The following is a 24,625-nucleotide window of genomic DNA, read 5'->3' as shown; positions in this document are numbered from 1 at the left end:
CCCAGGGATTCGGCAGATAGGATGTTTACACCAGCAAACTATATTAAGAGTGAGTTTGAATACTTAGGTATTGAAAATAATTAGCATTGCTCTAGTGTTAATTTGCTACTTGAGTTCATGTAAAATTGTACGTTCCGTCACTTGATGAATGAAAGTTCAAGAAAGTATGTTTTTAAATATGATAGGAATGTTTCAGCCAAGCAATCTGCCATGAGTTCAGTAATTGAAAATGGACTTGTTTCAATCACATGCATCATTGAATCCAGCAGTGCACACTGTTGTAATGTTGTCCAGTACTAGGATCTAGCACTCGAGTTGTGGACCATTTTAGCCCTACAGTTCTGGAGTGTTAAATTAATCAAAACGGTGGTCCCCAAACAACACGCCTTGTTTAAACTGAAGTGAATTGCCCATTCCAAAAAACTCTCTCACGCCATATCTATGCAGACGTGCAAAGAGTCAGCAGAGCTTTATAGTGTTTCTATAGAGAACATAATTATTATCTGGGTATTATTTATGATGATGCTCTTGTTCATATGATCATCTTGCTCTTTTTATGGGAGATTTCAAGTCAACAAATGTATATCAATAATTTGGGATCCACCATTCAAAAACTGAAGTAAAAGTCCAGGCCTGTTCTTGCAATGATTCAGGTTCATTCATTACAAATAGAAATACTCTCAGCAAATGAAAGACAGACTAGTTAGACCCCCATCAGTCCAGGGCCGTCTTAACGCATGGGCCTGATGGGCACTTGCTCGGGGGCCCATGAGCATAGGGGCCCCATGTTGATCTGTGTATGTTAAGTGACTTGCAATAAATAAATACTACTTTAAAAATGTAGGTTCAATAAGTGTTTTTTTCGCAACATTTTCGGTCACTAAGTGCTTCTCACAGCGATCTGTAAGTGCTTTCCGCACCAATGTAGCACCCTAAGTCCATCGCTAAGTGCTTTTCGGTAAGTGCTTTTCGCCGGCACGACAGGGGGGGGGGGCTGGTAGGGAAAGGGGGATGGGGGAGAGTAACGGTAGGGGCCCCAGTACACTGCTTTGCCTGGGGGCCCATAATGCTGTAAAAACGGCCCTGCATCAGTCCATGCATCATTGTGCTTTCACAGGCATTTTCGATGCACTTCCTGCTGGCTTCTACATTTTACCAACTACTCATTTGTTTTTGCAACCTCACAGAAAGAAAAATCAAACAATACAATCAAACATATCAATTACTCTGATGTACTTAGATCAATTTTCCTCCCTCAGCACAATGGCAGATAGAGACCTCAAACTTTACATGCATTCTAGATGAATAGCGGGGAGAGAGATGAATAAAATAGAAAAGAATGGGGACAAATATTATAAAAGATTCCTTCTGCTGTGTTCACCGGCCTCAACATCTCTCATCAATCATGGTTCCTTGAACTTCCCAGCCTTGCCCCCCACCCTAACAGGAACACGTCTGCCCCTCAACTCTTGAAATCTCATTTTTTAAAGCCTCCCATTTGACAGTCATCTCCCTACCTGCAAACTAACTTTCCCAGTCCATCTCTTTTTTTTTTTCCATTGGAACCTAATCAGATGTACAGCACTTTGGTCAACGTGGGTTGTTTTTAAATGTGCTATACAAATAAAATTGACTTGACTTGACTTGACTCTGCAAGTTCCTGCCCAAAATGCCTCCAAAACATGCCTTGCCCCACTTTAGGATGTTGATGTGAGCCAGTCCTATCCTTCTCCATAATTACTTTAAAGCAACAAGAATTATGGCACTGGAAGCTCAGAGTTATCTTCGTGGTTTGATCAGAAGTACTCTGCAAAGTGGTCACAAATCTGGAGTTAGATTTCTCCAACACAGAAGGAGACCAGATGGTGAGCATCAAACACAATACACCAAAATGGAAGTACAACTGAATCACTACTTCATTTGGAAGATCTATTATGTCTTAGGATGGTAGGTAGGAAAACATTGAAAGAGCATCCCCTGTGGTGCACCGTAAAGTATTGTGAGAAGGGAAACAGTAGTTAGTGGAGATTTTGGATGAACTATGGAGTTGCGGAGGGATTGTTCCCTCTGTAATGTTGAAAGAGGAGGGAATGGAAGATGTTCTGGTGGTGGCAGCACATGCTGAGGGAAGATATTTTAGAGGATGACCCATTGAATATGAGAGCTGGAAGGTAAAAGCAAGAGGAACATTTGTTGCCCTCAAGAGAGTTGAAAGGGGAGAGCAGAAATGGAACAAGCACTATTGATGATCGTGTCAATCATGGTGAGGTGGAAACCAAGATCAAGTAAAACCTTGACATGGAAGGTTCCATTGACAGAATATGAACAATGGAGCCAGAGGAATTGGGAGAATGAGATTGCGTCCTTGCAAGTAGTCGAATGGGAGGAACTATAATCAAGATAGCTGTGGGAGTCCTTGGACGGTATGGATATTGGTGCCAAACCTATCTTCCAAATGAGAGTAGAAGTCGAGAAAGGGAAAGGAAGAGACTCAGATGCACCATGTGACAGTGAGAGCATCTTGAAAATCGATAGCAAAGGTGATGAAGCCTTTGAGCACTGTACGAGAGCAAGAAGCAGCACCAATTTGGTTATCAACAAAGTGAGGGAGGGAGCGTGATAAGGACTGAAACAAGGAATTTTGTTCAGGCATCCTACAAAGACACAGGGCTAGCTCAGAGCCATGTATGTTCCCATAGCTACCATTTACAAATGGAGCAACTGAATAACATTAGAGATTTCTTCAATGTGAAAATGAATTTAGCCAGGTAAATGGGTATGCAGGTGGTATAAGGAGTTTGAAATTAGTTGTGGCTCTATTTCAGGCCATCCTTGTGTGGGATAGGCATGTCAATGGATTGAATGTTCCAGGCTCAAAATGAGCTGGTCGAGACTGATCGTTGAGACAGAATGCTGCCACAGTATTATAGGAATGGACAGCACTGGATAAAGAATGCAGTCCACAACTACCTTCTCAAGACAAGTAGAGATAGCTAACAAACTGCAGGACTTGCTGGCTCTGCTCCGAACCCAAAGGTGCACTTTTAAAAACTGCCTATTGAAGACCCTTAATATATTTTCCTTTGCTCTGTGAATCTTAGATGCTGTGGTTATCTTTGAGTAAGCCACCAATTCATAAGGAGGGGAAAAACTGTAATCACAATACATTTCAAAGGAAATACACAGCTGACTGAATTAGCATAGTAAGGTCAAAAGAGACCTTCTTGGAAATGACACAAACACAAGAAAGAGTTCAGTCAGCCCAAGGTGATTATTATGATGCAGATAATGTGCTAATGCACCTGGAAGATTCAGCTAGTAATATAATAATTGGCACTTTCCCCTGCTTTGAACCAGAATATAATGAATGCAAATAGCCTTTGCTTATTGATGACAAGATTTCAATATGACATTATTAAAAAGTAACATTTTTGAAATTAATTTATTTTTAGTGACGTTACAACTTTAGGATGAGACTAACTGAAACACCAATTAGAAAAAGGCTCCCATGAAGTTCTTTGAAGATAAACAAATCACGGTGAATCAATAATTGTATGCCAAATCCTTCCAAGCAGTAAGTTCAATTTACAGATTTGATCAATTTACTACCTTCCTGCATTTCTCTGATATGAATAATATTCAATACTCCAAGTTCCTCCACTCACAATGCCTCACCATTTCCCTCACCTATGCTGCTGAATCAGTAGCTATCAGACAGCAAAACTGAAAATGGCATGAGCAGGATGGGGAAAAATCATTCCCAGCAACATACCCTTAATTAATTGGCTCCATGCTTTTCTTCCCAAATATAATTTTTAAATTAAAATGTGAACCTTGGGATTGTGTGGAAATTATCTTCCCATTTGGATATTCAGAATATCTGAGCCCAAGAGTTTATCGTTTACTCTAAGTGCAGTGTATTAATCACATATAGTGCCAATTAGGTTTAACACACAATAAACAGATACTGTCCTTTATAAAATTACAATAAAGGCCAGAATTGATCTTATCATGGGAAATAAAGTGATAGAAAAACATTAATTCAAACAGCTTTTACGAACCATTGCCCAACACCAACCCAACCCAAGAAAAAACCCCAGCAATTTTAATGGAAGATATTTTTGTTGCACTGGTGGGCTCTGGTACAAGATTAATCATGCTCACACCACCTTTCCTTCAGTTGCTTGGAGAAACAGCAAAAAATGCACTTCAGGAAACTCAGTATATCTTCCATAAGAGCAACAGTATCACAGGGTTTGGCACACCAGTAAAAATGTCATGAGAAGAAGGAGGACCAAGAGCTCCTTGACTAAAAGCCCAGAGTCAAAGTGCTGAGTGAGAATACCTATACAACAGGGTAATCAAGTTTGCAGCATGTGGTGATTGCAAGTTTGCCCCCTTATGGTTTGACCTGAGGATGAGGCGATTTGTGTTGTTTACTTAGTGTAAGAAAATAACTGCAGATGCTGGTACAAATCGAAGGTATTTATTCACAAAATGCTGGAGTAACTCGGCAGATCAGGCAGCACCTCAGGAGAGAAGGCATGGACAACTTGAACAGAGGTCATAGACCAATGCACCAGAGGAAAGGGTCAGGCAGTAAACAGAAATGGTGACTTAGTGAAGGATAAAACACAAGGCCACTTTTTTCTGAAGCCTCTCGGGTGTGGAGAATGAAAAGTCAGCCATAACTTAGAGATGAGTGTTTTATTAAGGGAATTTTAGTGCTGAAGAAGCTGAAGACTAGGACATTATCTTGCATGAGACTCGGACATTATCTTGCATGAGACTCGGACATTACCTTGCATGAGACTCGGACATTATCTTGCATGAGACTCGGACATTATCTTGCATGAGCTCCTATTCTTATTTGAAATCTACTTCACTGCTTGCAAAAACACACAGATGACAAACTATAATAAATTACTGCCTGATAAACTTGGTCTCATCACCACATGATCTCAGCTTTTCATTATACCAACATGCAAAGTGTGTTGGCTAAGAACAATTTAAAAAAAGCAACCAAAGCACTGAGGTTCATTTCTAAGGATACAAATGGAGAGCAAAAAGTAATTATAAAATTGTTTGAAACCTCAATTACACTACACTGACTGGCATCAGTTCTGATTTCCATTTGGCAGTAAGGGTTAGAAGCACTGGAGGAGATGCAAAGTTAATTTCCAAGGATACAAAAATCGAGAAGTTACAACTAGTGGGAAAGTTTCAAGTCTATTGCATTCCCTGGAATAACTTGGCAGAGGTCTCCACATGGAAGTATTTTATATAGCAAACGAGGAAGAGCTATTTCCACTCGTACAAAACATTAAAATGATGGGCCATAAATATAAGGCGGTCACCAATGAGCTCAAGAGAAACCTTGTTACTCAGAGGGTAGCATGAATATGGAACTATACGGAACAAACATGCCACAAGAAAGAAACAAAAAGTTAGATCATGGAGAAACGAATAAAAGGTTCTTCTGAAGGATAAACTGTATCATACATCTGATACAGAATTTATACAGCTGGACCAACTGAGTTTCTGATTAATGGCTGGAGCAGGAAAGAGATCTATGGATACAGAAGACATCAATGCAGTCTCAATGGGTAGAATGACCTATTATTGTGATTTAGATCAATTTTAATTATGAACACCTCAGTAAAGAGCTTCATCTTATCCAATTTATTCACATTTTCAGCACAGTCACACCTAACAGAAGATCTAATGCCACCCATTCAAGTATTTCCATTTTGAATTGCAGCTTGCTTACAGCTGTTAATTAAAGGCAAGCATTTGGTAATGAGACAAGAAATAAGTCGAAGCTGTTCGTAGACAAACTGAAGAATTGAAACTATTTCTCTCAGAATTCAACAGCAAAGAACAGCTAATTAATTCCATGTAACCATCATCATTGACAGTTAACAAACTGATCAGTATTCATTTGACTTATCTCCCACTTATCACAAGCCTCATGAACTTTTTATTCCACCCAATTAGATGCAATCATTATCTACCTCATCTATTAAGTAGACACCCCACAGCTTAAATAATGCAGGTCTGAGATTCCATGTAGCCAGTGCAAAGTAGAGAGGCACATGAGCCTGAAAACCTCTTTGGATAATTAACGCATGTCCTCATCACAGTTACATAACCCAATGAACAGGAAGGATGAATGCCAGTTAGCTGTAATTTTATTAAATGGGTACTTAGTTGATTGATCACCGATGGAGGTGGAAAAGTGAAAGTCAATCAAAAAGATTTCATTGTTGGAAACACAAGAGACCGCAGATGCTGTAATCTATAACAAAAAAATAAACTGCTGGAGTTACTCAACTGGCCAGAAAGCATCTGTGGAAGGAAACGGACAGCAGATGTTTTGGGTCAAGACTTCCTCAAAGATCGCAAGAGTGGAGGCAAGATAACTGGTATAGGGGTGAAGGGGTTGGGCAAGAGATGGCGGATGGTAGGTGGATCCAGTTGAGGGGTGGATTGTTGGATGGAGTTCGGAGGGGGAGAGAGGGATGGAGATAACAACAGAGGCTAGGTCAGTGATAATTGGAGGTAACCAGAGGTTGTAAATAATGGAGTTTGATTGGAACGGAAGATGGTGTATAGGGCTAAATAATGAAGGTGGGCTGGGCAGATGGCAACAGTGGGGGTGGGGTCCAGATTACAGGAATGTGTGAGCGATGGGCAGATGGCATTTTACACCCTTAAAAAAGCTACAGACTGAACATTTTTCTTGTCCGTCTCCCAATTTACCAATCAATGTCACTATCTGTAGCAAAACAGCCCATCATTGTAAACTCCATGACTACCTGACATCTGACTAGGGTGTCCTAGTGCATCAGTCACTGAAAAGAAGCATACAGGTAAAGCAGGCAGTGAAGAAAGCCAATGGAATGTTGGGCTTCATAACAAGAGGAGTTGAGTATAGGAGCAAAGAGGTCCTTCTGCAGTTGTACAGGGTCTGAGTGAGACCGCACCTGGAGTACTGTGTGCAGTTTTGGTCTCCAAATTTGAGGAAAGATATTCTTGCTATTGAGGGCGTGCAGTATAGGTTTACTAGGTTAAATCCCGGAATGGCGGGACTGTCATATGTTGAAAGACTGGAGCGACTAGGCTTGTATACACTGGAATTTAGAAGGATGAGAGGGGATCTTATTGAAACATATGATTATTAAGGGGTTGGACACGTTAGAGGCAGGAAACATGTTCCCAATGTTGCAGGAGTCCAGAACCAGGGGCCACAGTTTAAGAATAAGGGGTGGGCCATTTAGATCGGAGATGAGGAAAAACTTTTTCAGTCAGAGAGTTGTAAATCTGTAGAATTCTCTGCCTCAGAAGGCAGTGGAGGCCAATTCTCTGAATGCATTCAAGAGAGCTAGATAGAGCCCTTAAGGATAGCGGAGTCAGGGGGTATGGGGAGAAGGCAGGAACGGGGTACTGATTGAGAATGATCAGCCATGATCACATTGAATGGTGGTGCTGGCTCGAAGGGCCGAATTACCTACTCCTGCACCTATTGTCTAAAGGCCGGACGGACTCAATGTTATATTTTGTACCCTTTATCTGTGCACTGTGCAACTTGATTGTATTCATGTATAGTATTTTCTTTGCTGGGATAGCATGCAAACAAAAGCTTTTCATTGCACCTTAGTACATGTGACAAAAATAAACTAAACTAAACTCAAAATTAGGAATTGTCCAAAGGGACTGATGAATCAGAAGAAGAGTCCTGACCAAAAACGTCATCTTTCCATTCCCTCCACAGATCCTGCCTGACCTGTTGAGCTCCTTCAGCACCTTGATTTTTGCTCAGGATTTCAGTATCTGAAGTTCATTGTGTGTTCAGCTAAGAATTCAACTGGATTCAAGAAACTCATGTAATTGTGTTTCACACGTTAATACAGACCAGGAGGTGCATTATTTTTATTTCTAATTTTACTTCTCCCCATCTCTGGCCCAACTAATTGGCATCTCATTCTGTACCATTTGCGAACTGGGACAGCTAAAACTCCTCTGTTTTGACGCTCATCCATGACCTCAAGTTAGAATTAGAGAAGTCTCGAGGTTCTAAAGGGTTATACGCCTGGAGGAGGTGACAGACAGAAAGTAAGCAAGAAGGGATCAGAACAAGAGCTACTGTTTTGGGAGTGTAAAAAGACTAACAAACAGTGTTATGCGTGAATAAGTGTGAATTAGGACAGTATAGCCCAATTGAGTGCAAATCTAGGGAGGGTAGAAAGAAAAAAAAACCATCAGCAAAGTATTGGAATACAGATGGATTTTAAGCAGCTTTTCATTGTGAGACCAAAGATTTTCAGATGAAACTCAAAATTCCAGAAATTTGAACGTTACAGGCAAGGATTTGCCAGTCTCCTGGGTATTCCAATCTGGTTGGCTGTCAGACATGGAAGTACGGCATAATTGTGTTGGAGTTAGTTTTAACCTACATCACCTGAAGAAGGGGCCAAAGGTGAAGAATGATGGAACCCGTTACCTCTCTGGCATACTTTCAATGAGGCCTTACTGTGAAAGGAAATGGAATGGCACTGGGGAATCTAAAATGGGCAACAACATAACAAACTGCTTCAAGGTTTGCAAGTAAAAAATCACATGCTTGAAAAGTTCATTTTTTAAAGCACTTTATCTGAATATGTAGTTTTGGCCCATTAATTCCAATCTTGTTCTTTGTTATTACTTAAAATAACTCATGGAATTACACCCGAGCGTTTCCCATTATTATCCACAGGTGCGAGGACTTTCCTGAACTAATCTTCATCATAAAATAAAAACACAGGCAAAAAGTGAGGAAATAACCTGCAAAGGGGGTCGTGTAACACAGAGATCAGATTCAGTACATTAACAATGTAAACCTGCACACTGGGGAGTCATACGCTTCAAGCATGAAAAAAAACAGGAAAGATATAAAAGCAAGCACCAACACATGAACAGGCAGCAATGCTAATGTAATACATCAACATCAGATTAGGAAACAAAATGATTTGATCATTGTAAGAATAAGTTGTCAGCAAAACCAGGGGAAGCAGAGGAACGAAACCTGGTAACTTGTGTTATTATTTTGTTGTTGAGTTTTTGCCTTAAGGAAGTGTGTGTAAAATTAAACCCTTCCCCTCCCCTACAAGAGGCACCTTTTATCATGTTGCCATACCTCTAATGTATTCTATCTATATGTAAGTGACTGTTACGTTAGCAAAATGAACAATCTTCAGGCCTAATACTACATCAACAACAGAACCATCAAGTCTCTCATTCTCCAATGCTCCAGATAAGACAATCCAAGTTTGTCCAACCTCTCCTCATAGCTAATACCCTATAATCCAGCCAGCTTCCTGGTAAACCTCTTCTGCACTTGAAACACTGTGCCCAAATTGACTATTCCAATGCTTTCTTGGTTGGCATTGAATCCTCAATTTAAGCTCTGCTTCGAATATCCTAACTCACATCAAGCCCTGTTTACCATATAGCTGCACTCACTGGCCAGATGTATGGAAGGGTCCAAATATAAAATTATTAGTTTCATGTTAAAGTCCCTCCATGGCCTTGCCCTTCTTTGATATTCCAATATCCTCTAGTACCACAGAGGTGGAGCCTGATTTCTTTCACCCAATTATTTGGAACATGAATTCAACTGTTTACATCTTAGAAAATAATAGAACAATGTTGGTAATTGAGACCAGCTCATTGCTTATTTATGTCATGGAGGCTCTGTACATTAGTTGCTCCATATCTTTTGTGTTTCTATTACCTAGCAGAAATCTAATAATTTTCAGAATAGCATAGTGGCACTGCTGCTTCATAGGTCCAGTGACCTAGGTTCAATTCTGACTTCTCATGCTGTCCGTGTGACATTTACATATTCCCCCTGTGACCCCATGAGTTTCCTGCAGGGGCTCCTGTTTCCTCCCGCATTCCAGAGGCCAGTTGATACATTAATTGGTCACTATAAAGTGCTCAGATGGATTAGAGGGAAGAAATGGGGTGGTTCGAAGTGGGATGGTTTGAGTAGGGAAGAGTTGATATGCATTCGGGGGATAAAATGTTACAAACATTTAAGTAAATAAATAGAAATGTTGGGATTTCCTTTAAACTGGCAGAGACCTGATGGGCTGAATGGCCTTGTTCCTTAAGAGAATTTGAGAATTATGAATAGGTTCAAGCATTCATAGCCTTTGAGTAGTGATCCCGACTCCCAGTATCTTTATGTGCAGAGATGTTTCCTGATACTACTTCAGAGAGGCCAAGCCCTTGTTTTAAGGTTTTGCACTCTTGTTTTGGAAAATCACCAAAAAGCAATCCATTTTTCTTTATCTATATTATCAAATCTTTTCAGCCTTTATAACACCTCCATAAGATTGCATTTCAACCTTCAAAACAAATCAGTATAAAATCAGGTTTATCACGACCAGCCATCATAATTTAACCCAGTAACCCATAATATCATCCTGATTAAACTACATTGCACCCTTTTCCAAGGCATTGATATCATTTGTTATCCTTAACTAAACCAGTCCTCGTGCTGGAGATCGGACAAATGAACTCTTGAATTCCAGTCCCCCATCTCCTGCTTGCTAATTCAATGAAAGAGTCTGGCCAAGCTTGAATGATCTTTCAGAGACCAGTCAACACAACAGAAATCAAACTGGTTTCACTGAGTCTGACGGTACTGAAAGAAGTCAATCATCCATCGTGTTTGTTCTTGGAACGTGCTGCCTGGGGTGATGGTGGAGACATATGTGATAGTGGCATTTAAGAGCCTTTTAGATATGTACACAGATATGCAGGGAATGGAGGGAAATGGGTCATGTGCAAGCATAAGAGAGTAATTTAATTTGGCATCATGTTTGGCAAAGACATTTGGGCTAAAAGACATGGCGGCCGAGCCTTGCTGCACTCCACTCTCCACTGCCTGCCATTCTGAAAAGGACCCGTTTATTCCTACTCTTTGCTTCCTGTCTGCCAACCAATTCTCTATCCATGTCAATACCCTACCCCCAATACCATGTGCTCTAATTTTGCTCACCAGCCTCCCGTGTGGTACCTTTTCAAAGGCTTTCTGAAAGTCTAGATACACTACATCCACTGACTCTCCTTCATCCATTTTACTTGTCACATCCTCAAAAAATTCCATAAGATTAGTCAAGCAGGATTTCCCCTTCATAAATCCATGCTGACTTGAACCAATCCTTTAACGCTATCCAAATCTGCTGTTATTACCTCTTTAATAATTGACCAGCATCTTCCCCACCATCGATGTCAGGCTAACTGATCTATAATTTCCCATTTTCTCTCTCGCTCCTTTCTTGAAAAGTGGGATAACATTAGCTACCCTCCAATCCACAGGAGCTGATCCTGAATCTATTGAACATTGGAAAATGATCACCAATGCGTCCACGATTTCTTGAGCCACCTCCTGGGATGCAGACCATCAGGCCCTGGGGATTTATCAGCCTTCAGTCCCATCATTCTACCCAATACTATTTCTCGCCTAATGCAAATTTCTTTCAGTTCCTCTGTCTCCCTTGATCCTCTGTCCTCTAGTACATCTGGGAGATTGTTTGTGTCTTCCTTAGTGAAGACAGATCCGAAGTAACTGTTCAACTCTTCTGCCGTTTCCTTGTTACCCATAATAATTTCACACGTTTCCGCCTTCAAGGGACCCACATTTGTCTTTACTAATCTGTTTCTCTTAACATACCTAAAGATAATATATTTTTCTTAACGTACCTTTTTCTCTTAACATACCAGGCTGAAGGGCCTGGTCGTGCGCTGTATTCTTCTGTGAATAAGTAAACATGGTAAATCTAGCTACTGATCCTCGTGCCACTGGAAACAGCTTTTGTTATTTATTCTAATAAAACCTTTGTAATTTTAAACAACACCATTGAGTCCTTTCCTGCTGTCAAATTTGACAACCACATCTTCTTTCGTCTCCCTCTATAACTAAAGTTTCTCATCCCTGCTATCAAACTATTTCTTAACGGAAATGTGAACATCCTCCCTAAACCATGCTTTTTTAAAATAAGAAACCATACACCATTTGAGGATTAAGCTGTAAGTAACCTGCCAAGGTTTTGCACAACCAAAATATTTGTCTGTATATCTTTGCTGGATGTCAGGTACATAGTTAAACTACTGGGGGAGTGCTTATATGCACTTTAAAACTGGAAACACATTCCCAGGCTGAGAGGATATTTAAAAATATATTAAAATTCAACAGGCATGATTTAAACCATCACACTGTGGAAATATTAGCACCTGGCAACATACTCACAGCCACTCCATAACTTCTACTATGAAGTAAAATGTAATATTTCAATAGAATTTCTATTTTTTTCTCCTTTCCTCATGAAAACTCAGAGCTAAACAAGGCATCACCATATTTTAAGTAGTAATTTATTGTCACCTGCACATCACGATCCAGATAACATTGTTCTTCAAACGAGGCCAGAAATTAAGACAACAATACATTAATTGAAAAGGTAGCACACCAAGTCTGATGCACTGTTGTTGCCCCTCACCGTTCTCTCTTGAAGGGTCCTGCTGCTTTCTTGGGGCAGCTCAGATACAAAAAATATTTATTTGTGAGTGTGAGTTCACAGGTTGAATGGCAGTAACCAGCATACCAGGAGGCATGGGGAGAGCGGAGGCAATCGGAGCCTGATAATATAATCTCAGTTTTCTCATGTTATGCCGAAGGCTGGGCGAAATGGATCAGAACTAAAATTTATTGCTGATGTTTCCCTTTCTATCCCCAAGGGTTAAGGTCAGAGACAGAAACCTACTATCTTTCACACTGAGATTGGCCTATAGCACAGACGTGGATATGATAATACGATCTTCTCGATCTGCAAGACTCAACATTACGTCCAGTGATGGATTTCGATTTCGTTTGCAACATAGGAACTGGAGAAACCTGCTTATTCTCTCAAACATATAAAATCATTAACAGGGAGGATGTGAATAGAATCCAGAATTATTGGTTGATTTGAGATAGTCAGCAAGGTTTTGTATTTTGAAGATCATGTCTCAGGAATAAAGAAGTAGCCAAGTCTGTTGACGAAGCATGATTAGTAAGTTTGCAGATGACACTAAAACAGATATCATAGACAATGAAGATGTAATTGAGAATTACAATGGGATCTTGATCAGTTGGGCAAGTGAGCGAGGAATGGCTCATGAAGAAAAATGCAGACATCTACAGTGAATGGTAGAGCCCTGGGGAATGTTATAGGGCATTGGAATATAGGAGTACCCATATGTAGTACCCTTAAGGTAGCATCACAGGCAAATAGGATGGTGAAAAAGGTTTGGTACTTAGGCCTTCATCAGCCAGGGTATTGAGTATACAAAATTGGGACATTGTTAAACCTCTGTCCCACTTTGGTGATTTTTTAGGTGACTAGGCTGTTGCTACATGGTCGCCGGGATCTCGCCTGTATGATCGTGAGTAGTCTCCAAAGACTACTTCTTTCTGGTCGCCACTGGATTTTCAGAATGTTGAAACATTTTCGGCGACAGTGGGATTGACGCCAATGAGTGTACGTCTCCTGACATAGGTGCTGTCGTAAGTTGTCGCCAGGTGACGTAGGTTGACGCCATTGCTGACTTCAGTGAATTCCATTGGCGACCACCTACGTCAACCTACGTCAATCGGCGACAAGGTCAAAACCGGAGGCCAAAATGATGTGAATTGTCTTCAGTTGTCGCCGACAGAGTGGTAGCTTGTCGTAGCTTGTTGCGGGTGGACGTAGTTTGACTACGGTTGTCGCCTGTGTAGTCGAAGGTTGTCGTAAGTGTGGTCGTAGGTGGACATCCTACTCCTGACGATTGGGTCGCCGGTTGTCGGTAGCTTGCCGAAGCATGACGTCGACTAGGTGGTAGGTTGTTGTAGCTTGTCGTAGACATTGTCATAGGGGGGTCCAGTCGTCAGTTTTTCGGCGACCTGCTACAACCATGACAGTCGCCTAAAAAATCGCGGAAGTGGGAGAAGCCCTTTACAGTTCTACAAGGCATTGTAATGGAAGCATTTGGAGTATTGTGCTCAGTTTTGGTCACCCCACTACAAGAAAAATGTCATTAAGCTGGGAAGAGTGCAGGGAAGATTTACAAGAATGTTGCCGGGACTCGAGCGCCTGAGCTATAGGGCAGGCTAGGACTTTATTCTTTGGAGCTCTGAAGGTTGAGCAGTGATTTTTTGAAAGTGCATTGGTTGACAGACAGAAAGCAAAGTGGGTGGATAAATGGGTCCCTTTCAGAATGGCAGGCAGTGACTAGTGGGGTACCGCAAGGCTCGGTGCTGGGACCGCAGCTATTTACAATATACATCAATGACTTGGATGAAGGGATTAAAAGTACCATTAGCAAATTTGCAGATGATACAAAGCTGGGTGGTAGTGTGAACTGTGAGGAAGATGCTATGAGGTTGCAGGGTGACTAGGACAGGTTGTGTGAGTGGGCGGATGCATGGCAGATGCAGTTTAATGGTGTCAAGTTAGGAAAAGGGGACGTACAACGTGATCTGGGTGTCCTAGTGCATCAGTCACTGAAAGGAAGCATGCAGGTACAGCAGGCAGTGAAGAAAGCCAATGGAATGTTGGCCTTCATAACAAGAGTTGAGTATAGGAGCAAAGAGGTCCTTCTGCAGTTGTACAGGGCCCTAGTGAGACCGCACCTGGAGTACTGTGTGCAGTTTTGGTCTCCAAATTTGAGGAAGGATATTCTTGCTATTGAGGGCGTGCAGCGTAGGTTTACTAGGTTAATTCCCGGAATGGCGGGACTGTCATATGTTGAAAGACTGGAGCGACTAGGCTTGTATACACTGGAATTTAGAAGGATGAGAGGGGATCTTATCGAAACGTATAAGATTATTAAGGGGTTGGACACGTTAGAGGCAGGAAACATGTTCCCAATGTTGGGGGAGTCCAGAACCAGGGGCCACAGTTTAAGAATAAGGGGTAGGCCATTTAGAACGGAGATGAGGAAAAACTTTTTCAGTCAGTGGGTCGTGAATCTGTGGAATTCTCTGCCTCAGAAGGCAGTGGAGGCCAATTCTCTGAATGCATTCAAGAGAGAGCTAGATAGCTCTTAAGGATAGCGAAGTCAGGGGGTATGGGGAGAAGGCAGGAACGGGGTACTGATTGAGAATGATCAGCCATGATCACATTGAATGGCGGTGCTGGCTCGAAGGGCTGAATGGCCTACTCCTGCAACTATTGTCTATTGTCTATTGCATAAACTCAAGAGGTGAATAGATAGGGTTAAAGCTCAGTCTTTTACCAATGGTAGTGAAAGCAAGAACTAGGCAGCATAGGTTAAGATGAGAGGGGAAACCTGAGAGGCGACTTCTTTCACTACGAGGTGGGTATATGGAATGAGCTGCCCAGGGAAGTAATTGAGGCAGACACTATAACTGCATTTAAACGACACCTGGACAGGAATGTGGATAGGAAATGTTCATAGGGATATGGACCAAATGTGGGCAAGTGGGACTAGCAGATTGTCATGGATGAGTTGGGCCAAAAGGCCTATTTCGATGCCATATGACTCTATTACTCTCTGACTCTCTGCTCAACGTAAGCACTGTGAAGGATTTACTTGCATTAAGCAGCACCTTCTGAACCCACCACCACCACCGTAAGGACAAGGGCAGCAAAAGCCTGGAGGTCACCCTCCAATCCGCACGCCATTGTGATTTGGAAATATATCGCTTTCCGTCACAATTGCCAGGTGAGATTGCTAACTCCGTGCGTAGCAGCATGGCAGTTACACCCCCACCACCAAGATTCCTGCAGCTCAAGAAGGCAGCTCACCACCACCTTCTCAAGGGCAATTCGGGTTGGGCAAACAAATGCTGGCTCACCCTGCAAAGCGCACATCCATTGAATAAATAAAGAAAAAAATAGATGTACTCTATAATGCAAGGTGTTCTTGCTTTCTGCCACATGTAGAAATATTGTTCTTGTGAAACAGATGTTGCATTGGAAAGCTTCAGACGTAATGATAAAACTAAATGTCTTGTCCTTGTCATGGGGTCAGAGGGGAGATGGGGATTAGCAAATCTACTGTGGTCATACACAAAGAGCAGGTCAATATTTCTAGAATAGAAGTGAGATGGTTACCACCCTACAGATTGGGTGACAGCAACAGAGACCAGGGAACAAGTGGCATACATGTCCTCTTACCTGTCCTTGATAAACGTTGCATGGCTTTACAATTAGAATAACATTTAATGAATTTTACTTGTGAAGTGCAACAGCTATAAAATTAGTTGGCCCATTAGGTTCCTTTGATCTGCCAAAGACCCTAAGTTCTTTTGAAAACCACAATAAGAGATTGTGTTGCTCATTATTGCAGCATACAAGGAGAATACTGTATTACACAGCTGCAGAAATATACCATGGTTCTGCAATTCTTTACTCTAAGTTTACTTGATCAAAGATGACAACTTCAGGCTGATGGCTTGTTCATTTTACATTCTAGCATTTTTTGACCCGCAATTATCCACTCTTTGTGTATGACCACAGTAGATTTGCTAATCCCCATCTCCCCTCTGACCCCATGACATGACAAGACATTTAGTTTTATCATTATGTCTGAAACTTTCCAGTGCAACATCTGTTTCACAAGAACAATATTCTCCAACATTATTTAGTCACCAATAAATCAAACTGCGCTGGATCTTCTCATGACCATCAGTCTCAGCTATGGATTGAATTATAACAACAACATGGCATTTTTGTAGGAACTTCAGCCTAATCACAAAGGTATATAATCTATCCTTACATTTGTTGCAGCAGACTATATCAAAATTTGTTGCCACACTTCCTACTTTATAACAACGACTGCAATTCTATATAGGTCATTATCTGTGAACTACTCTGGGATCCTTGAGATTGGGGAAAACTCAATACAACGTTAAGCATTTCAGGCACTGCATGAACTTTCACTTGCTATGCAGCAAGGTAGAATATTCTCCTTCCCCATACAATAACGGTGTGCTAACTTACCACTCTGTCACGTTCCACAGTGTCACTTGCAGATTACTTTCAATTAATCAGTCGGTGTCATCTCTCAATTCATTAAAATATATCAACTCCATTCACACACACCCTTCCCCCTACATCACATGCCTTATCCTGCCAGCAAGCCAGGTTAATCCAATCTAAAGGCAAACTCCTCGGCCATTAATTTAAAAGACAAGTAATCACATTTCAACGTGGTTTAGGCTTTACCAGACTTTGTACAGTAAGATTGAATCTTATTTTGGATGTAAGTGGAGCTAGGTAGGAACCGAAAGATGCATGGGAGTACACAGAGTTTGTCAGTTTATTTATTTTTCCCCCCACTGTCACAGTAAATCATCTGAATGAGGCTGATGAAAAGCATCTTGGAGATCAGTGTTCTTTAACTTAGGCAGATTCATTTGTTGCTTCCTGCTGCTCCCTACACTTTGCCAAACTATTCGATAAAAAGACAGTAATTGTCACAATTATTCCAGGAGAACCAGTAACTACTCATTAATCAAAGAATTAACTGGTTGGACCATTTTACTCTGCTGCTGGATGTGGGATGATTGGATATCACCACAGAGAACTCAATGAATTGATAAAAAGCTTCAATGCAACCTAAAATTGGAATATGTCAAAACACAACTACTCAAAAATATTACCCCTGAAGGCTGCTAAAATCAGTCACAGCAACTTTTGCCTGGAATCCAATGAGCAACAAAGATGCCAAAGGAGACGTGACGGTGATGCCGGAAGTTGTGCTGCTCTTTCACAGTACCAGGGATTTGATTTGATCTCAGGCACTCTGTGTGCTTTTTTCCATTTGCCTCTCACCACATGGGCAGCACAGTGGCACGGTGGCACAGTGGTAGAGTTGCTGCCTGACAGCTCCAGAGACCCAGGTTCGATCCCGACTAAGGGGGCTGTCTGTATGGAGTTTGTACGTTCTCCCCATGAATGTGTGGGTTTTCTTTGAGTTCTTTGGTTTCCTCCCACACTCCAAGTTTGTAGGTTAATTGGCTTTGGTATAAATGTAAATTGTCTCTAGTGTGTGTAGGGTAGTGTTAATATTGCAATCATGCATTGTCTTTCTGCTGACTGGTTAGCGCACAACAAAAGCATTTCGCTGTACCTCGGCAGACGTGACAATAAACTAAACTGAAACTGAAACCATTAGATTCAACCGTCGTCATGTTCAAATTCCACAGTGATAGGTGGGGAATTTTAATTCAGTGATCAACTTAATCTAGAATGAAAAGTTCAAATCTGTGTGCATGTGACAAACCGGTGACACAAAATGCATCTGGTTCCATTCTCCTTCAGGAAAGGAAAAATGCCGTCTTTCTTTAAAGACTTATATACAACTCCATTCCAACTTTTAACTTATATTAACCAGGATAACACAATTCAATGGCAATTAGGGATAAGTAATAAATGCTCATCAGCACCTTACATCTTACAAGTCACAGTCATGTCACACAAATAATCTTTTGAAAAATCCAGTTCTACCCTGTCCTAATCTCTCTGGGAAATCTTTGTAATCAATTAAACGCTTCTATATTTGCAATTACAGCCTTTCTGTAAAGTTCAGTCATAAAAACAGACACACCAATCACATTCTACCAAATTTGTGTGCTATAACACCTGCTGTAAAGCGCCAACAGCATATATTTGTAGAATCAACACAAAAGGAAGAGCTATTCTCTATGTGGCCAAACTGAAGAAGCAAAAAAAAAAAAATCAGCAGGGAAATTACATTTAGGGATCTTGATACTCTTTCAGTAATGCAGTACCATCTGCGGCCAAGTTGCCAGTCTGAGTGTAGTTGTTGTGGTGAGACAATGTGGCACAACAGGTAAAAATAATAAAACAGCTTTAATAAAGGTATACAATATTAATACTCAAGATGGTATCCCTACCCAGAATCTTATTAAAATACCTGCGGTTTGTTTACCACTGATTTTAAATGCAGCTTTACCCTTTACAGTAGTTTTTCCCTCTACAGTGCCCAATATTATTTCTCCAGCGCCATTATTTCTCTACTGTTGTCACAGTGCAGAGTTCCCAGTAATACAGGTATTTCTTATGAGCAACTTATGTTACTTCAAATGGCATCTTCGCCCTCAATAAATCAACAATTTAATTTAATTTTATGAGAAGACTTGTGTAAATATGCCAGACCAAAGCACTCAATCGTTTCAAGTTGGAAAGTCAGCATGGAATAAACTGAATTATTCTTACACAGCCATGCTAACTGGGACATCAAAACTGCTCCCAATTAAGGGAACACTTTCATGTGTTTATTGAAAATAGGTTTATGATGTGCGGCTGGCAGGATGAAAGGTGGCCTGCACATTTAACATGTGGTTTCTGCAGGGACACAATTAGCATCAAGTGTGAGATGGACCAGGACTGAGTGACCTGGTTGTGATTGATGCAGCAGGGGAAAAAAGAGCACTACTCTGCATCTAACAAATAGTGCAAATGGCCTGCAAGTGATTGATGAGAAGAGAACAGGAGAACTTTAGACTGTATTTAACCTTTCTGTGGCTGACCCGGAGTCATTAATGGAATGGGATGCAGAGAGTTTGGTTGAGCTAACTCATGGGGAACATATGATTGACTGACTGAGTAAAATATAGAGGTAAAACGCAATGAGTGGTATAAATACTGTACAACACAGCTACATAAATACTTTGCTTATTCTACCACCGTGCTTTCAACTGTCTGGACCCTAAACACTCCACATTTCTGCCACTGTCTCTCTTCCTCTATGACGATGTTGCTTAAAACATCTCTCTTTGATCTAGCTCAGTTACCTTCTTAACATTTGTGCTATTCTGTAGAAAATTCTGTCCAATAGTCCAATGGTGTGGCTCAAGGCACGTTACTATATTAAAAACACTGCATAAATGCCTCGTATTGGTATCACTTAGCCTATGTCTTGCCACAACCGTCTAAGAGTGAAATGGTTTCTTGTCTACTCCAGCGAAATACCTTAGGATATTTTAATTAAATGGGGTAAATAAATACACTGAAGGAACATCATCCATTTAATCTATACTGTCATTGACTTGGAGGAAAGGAGAAGAAAGTTAAATGAGTGTTATCCTGTTTCTTGCAATCTATATTGATTGACATGATATTGCACCAAGAAGTTAAATCTGTTAAACTAATCCTTGCTTGTCTGAAGGAGCAAGTAACTGATGCGCAGTGCAGGGCCATGTTTATACCCAAATGTGATTATCTTACTTCAATGATTAATTTTCTCATTTCAAGGAGATAAAATTCATACCACTTTCTCGATATTGGCATAATTTACTCTTTGACCAGTCATCTCGATTAGAAATGTTCTAAACATTTAAAAACACACAATGCAATAGCCTAATTAGCACACTCAATACCTTTGTGTACTCAACGAGACCTCAAAGGAATAAAATGTACCATTCTATGCATCTGATTTGTTTCTTTACCCAATTAATTTAGCCAGATATTTACTCTATTTTAAATATATAACATATAAACACAACACAATATATGATAGGTGTGATTTATATATATATATAAATATATATATATATATATATATATATATATATATATATATACATGCACATACACACACACACATATATATATGTCCCTAAAGAGTACAGACCATAACAAGTTACCAGATACCCTCCAACTATTCAGCATACAAATAATGCTAAATTTGATCTGTGAGTGCTCAGTCCTGAAAAAAAAATGGGAAGAGGTTCCATTCCCAATTGAGATATTGCTTTCATGTGTTAAATGAAAATAGGCTTAATCTGTGAGTAGGCAGGATGAAAGGTTGCCTGCATGTTTAGCATGTAATATCTACAGGGACGCAATTAGCATCGAGTGCAAGATTGAACCAGAAAAAGGGTTGAACACAAAAGGGAGAAAAAACCCTACTTGAAATTTCTTAATGTGCTTCTGTCAGTTCTGAGGTAATTTGTGACCATCCACATAAATTAATCCTGCCAGGGAATAGTAAATTCTGTTTCTGTCTTCAGAGAATCGGTTAAAGACACCACTGAGCCATCTGACATCTCTGATAGGGATGGGGAGGTAGGGAGGAAGGGAGCTTAATGAAAGGCTCACATCTCCAGGGAAGTTCTACCTTCAATTGGACGGAGATCCTCTTTGATCTCAGTCCCTGTCCTCATAAGATCATGTGGCATAGGAGGAAGTTATTTGGTCCACTGGGCCTTTGAGAGATCTGTTCACTTATTTTTACATTCTTTATCAAAGCCCTGTATTGTTCATCTTTCAAATGTTTATTCAATTCACTTTATAAAGTTACCAGTTACTCTGCATCCTCTACATGTTTTTTCCCCAGATTGTAACATAGTTTGTCGTGCAAAAAAAAGTCTTCTCCTTTCCAGACACTGTTAAATCAATATCCATATTTTGGATAATCCTCCAATTGGCAAAATAACTCTCCTATGAGATTGTAATGCAATAACTCATTTAAAACAGTTGCAGCAAGGAAGTGACAATATAAAAAACTTGAACAGGAAATTGTTACACGGCCAAATATATATAAGTACAAAAATAATGTGCAAGAAAACACTGGCTGGTCCATCAAGCATTCCCCGCCCACTTGCCGTTGGAAAAAAATGACTAAACACTTCCTGCACTTATGTCTAAATGCTTTCTACACATTACATAGAATCATGTGGAAATAGCAAAATGAAGAAACCTCATCTGCTCTTTCCATCCTCTCCCCTCCCCTCACCACACCACATGCACACACAAAGTCACACCCCTGGCCAAAGCCTCCGCATTGTACTGAGTTGGTGTCAGGCTTCAGGTTTCCTATCTGTCCCTTACTTGAGCATTTTTTCCTTTTGGAAGGGAGGAGTGAAGTTGTTGTAGGAATGAGGAATGAATATTAGCCAGAATATTCTGGCTAATATTTATTCCTCATTCACCATGATAATCTGGTCTCATTGATGGCTGCTTGCAAACTTAATGGTTGTACTTCCCTTGTTACAACAGTGACCACATTTCAAAGCATTAAGATTTTTGAAGTTATGGCAGGTAGGAAATTAATATTTTTCCTTCTTTTTCAGTACACCACAGTTTTAATTTATAAATTCCAAAGGTTTCTTATCACCTATTTTTGTGCTGCCCCTGCGCTCCTCATTTCTCCCTGCCTATCTCAAATTCCAAGCACCAGTCTCGGGTTTACATTTTTTAATTATTTTTTTACTGTAATTACTTTTAGAACAGAGTAAAAGCTATAAAAGTCATTACTGCACGCCTTTAATTAGCATAACAATCAGCAGTTATTGCTTCGACCTGTCACAACCATTTATCAGTATCACCAGTTAGATTATGACCGCATTAGGGCCAATGTGTATTGACTTTTAACATAGGAGCAAAAGATGAGCTCAAATCATGTGAACAATGATTTATCCTTCAACATTTAAGTTGCCTAACTTAGGGTGAGAAAAATCTTCATATTTTCCTCAAGAAAATGCCACTTGATAAATTTCAGCATCTTGTGAAATACATGTGATAGGAGTGGAACAGTGGATAGCAATTCCTGCCTCAGTCAGGAGGTTGTGGCTTTAACTCTTAATCTTGAGGCAGGTGTACAAAATCCAGGATGCTGCTCCTAAAAAATAAAGAAAACCTTGCAAAATCACTGGAATTCCTAAAACAGTTCATGGCCAAAGGGTATTTGAAATACGGTCACAAGAAAAAATTGAGCGCTAGTTTGTGCAGAGCAAGATTCCACAAACAGCAATGTGACCGTGGATAGTTAATCAGCTTGGAGAATGCTGGTGTATGGGCAGTTTGTGGTGGTGGACATCAATGGCCATGCCAACATTTAATGCCCAACCATAATTGCCATTGAGAACACGGTGATGGAACACCTTCGTGAACCACAGCAGTCTTTCTGGTGAAGATACTCATTTTTTTAAATTATTAGTAACAAGTTCCAGGATGAAGGTCCAGAAATTATGAAGAAAGAGTGACGTGTTCAAGTCACAATATGTATGAATTTGAGATGAAGCTACTACAATGTTAAGACTCCTGGGACTTATGCCTTTGTTCTCCCTGTTGACAAATGGATTTAGGAAATATTGGACTTGAGAAGTACTGTTGGAGTTTCCCTGGTGAGTAAATGCAGTATCTTTGCTTCTTAGTACACACCACTTTGGGGAAAGGTGAACATTGAACAGCAATCACAGGCATCAGAAACATAGAAAATAGGCACAGGAGTAGGCCATTCGGCCCTTCGAGCCAGCACTGCCATTCAATATGATCATGGCTGATCATCGAAAATCAGTCCCCCGCTCCTGCTTTTTCCCCATATCCATTGATTCTGTTAGCCATAAGAGCTATATCTAACTCTCTCTTGAAAACATCCAGTGAATTGGTCTCCACTGCCTTCTGTGGCAGAGAATTCCACAGATTCACAACTCTCTGGGTGAATTTTTTTTTCCTCATCTCAGTCCTAAATGGCCTACCCCTTATTTGTAAACTGTGACCCCTGGTTCTGGACTCCCCCAACATCGGGAACATTTTTCCTGCCTCTAGCCTGTCCAATCCCTTAAGAATTTTATATATTTTTATAAGATCCCCTCTTATGCTAAATTCCAGTGAATACAAGCCCAGTCGACCCATTCTTTCATCATATGTCAGTCCCGCCATCCCGGAAATTAACCTGGTGAACCTACGCTGCATTCCCTCAATGGCAGGAATGTCCTTCCTCAAATTAGGAGACCAAAACTGCACACAATACTCCAGGTGTAATCTCACCAGGGCCCTGTACAACTGCTGCAGAACCTCCTTGCTCCTAAACTCAAATTCGCTCCTAATGAAGGCCTGCATGTACTTGCATGCTTACTTTCAGTGACTGTTGTGCAAGGACACCCAGGTCTCGTTGTAGCTCTCCTTTTCCTAATCTGACACCATTCAGATAATAATCTGCCTTCCTGTTCTTGTCACCAAAGTGGATAACCTCACATTTATCCACATTATACTGTATCTGCCATGCATCTGCCCACTCACCCAACCTTTCCATGTCACCCTGCAGCCTCATAGCATCCTCAAACTGCCACCCAGCTTGGAGATGTTACATTTAATGGTGGCACTTGGACAGACATATGGATATAAAGGGTTCATAGGGATATGGGCTAAATGCAGGCAAATGAGACTAGCCCAGAATGCCAACTTGGTTGGCATGGACAAGATGGGCCAATCCTGTTTCCATGTTGTATAGCACTATGACTCTATATGGGTACACATGATAATAAACCAATACCATACCAGAACACAACTTACTGCAACAAGAGACCACTCTGGGTCTACCAGCATTATGACTAGGACACTGAAAGCCAGTTCTCAGCTTCACCTGCCATCGCTGAAATGGGGGCAAGCTTGACCCAGCAATCCTTCTAATACTTTCCTTGCCTGACCAGCAATCCTTGTTTTTCCCAATATATTCCCTACAACCTATTTTCAGGCTGGCACAGTGCTGATAATAGAGCTGCTGTCTCACAACTCAAGAGACCCTTGTTCAATCATGACCCTGGGTGCTGTCTGTATGCCGT

At 40.8% G+C, this 24,625-nt stretch overlaps 1 protein-coding gene across 3 annotated transcripts in view; it reads right to left on the bottom strand.

The window, feature by feature from the left end:
• Positions 1–24,625, bottom strand: part of LOC144595861 (partitioning defective 3 homolog B-like) — a 916,989-nt gene that overhangs the window by 315,130 nt on the left and 577,234 nt on the right. The window lies entirely within an intron of this gene.

This window comes from Rhinoraja longicauda, chromosome 8 (assembly GCF_053455715.1).
Source record: "Rhinoraja longicauda isolate Sanriku21f chromosome 8, sRhiLon1.1, whole genome shotgun sequence".
Taxonomy (NCBI): domain Eukaryota; kingdom Metazoa; phylum Chordata; class Chondrichthyes; order Rajiformes; family Arhynchobatidae; genus Rhinoraja; species Rhinoraja longicauda.
Note: the sequence above shows the minus strand (reverse complement) of the source record. Positions and strands in the feature narration are given on the sequence as shown.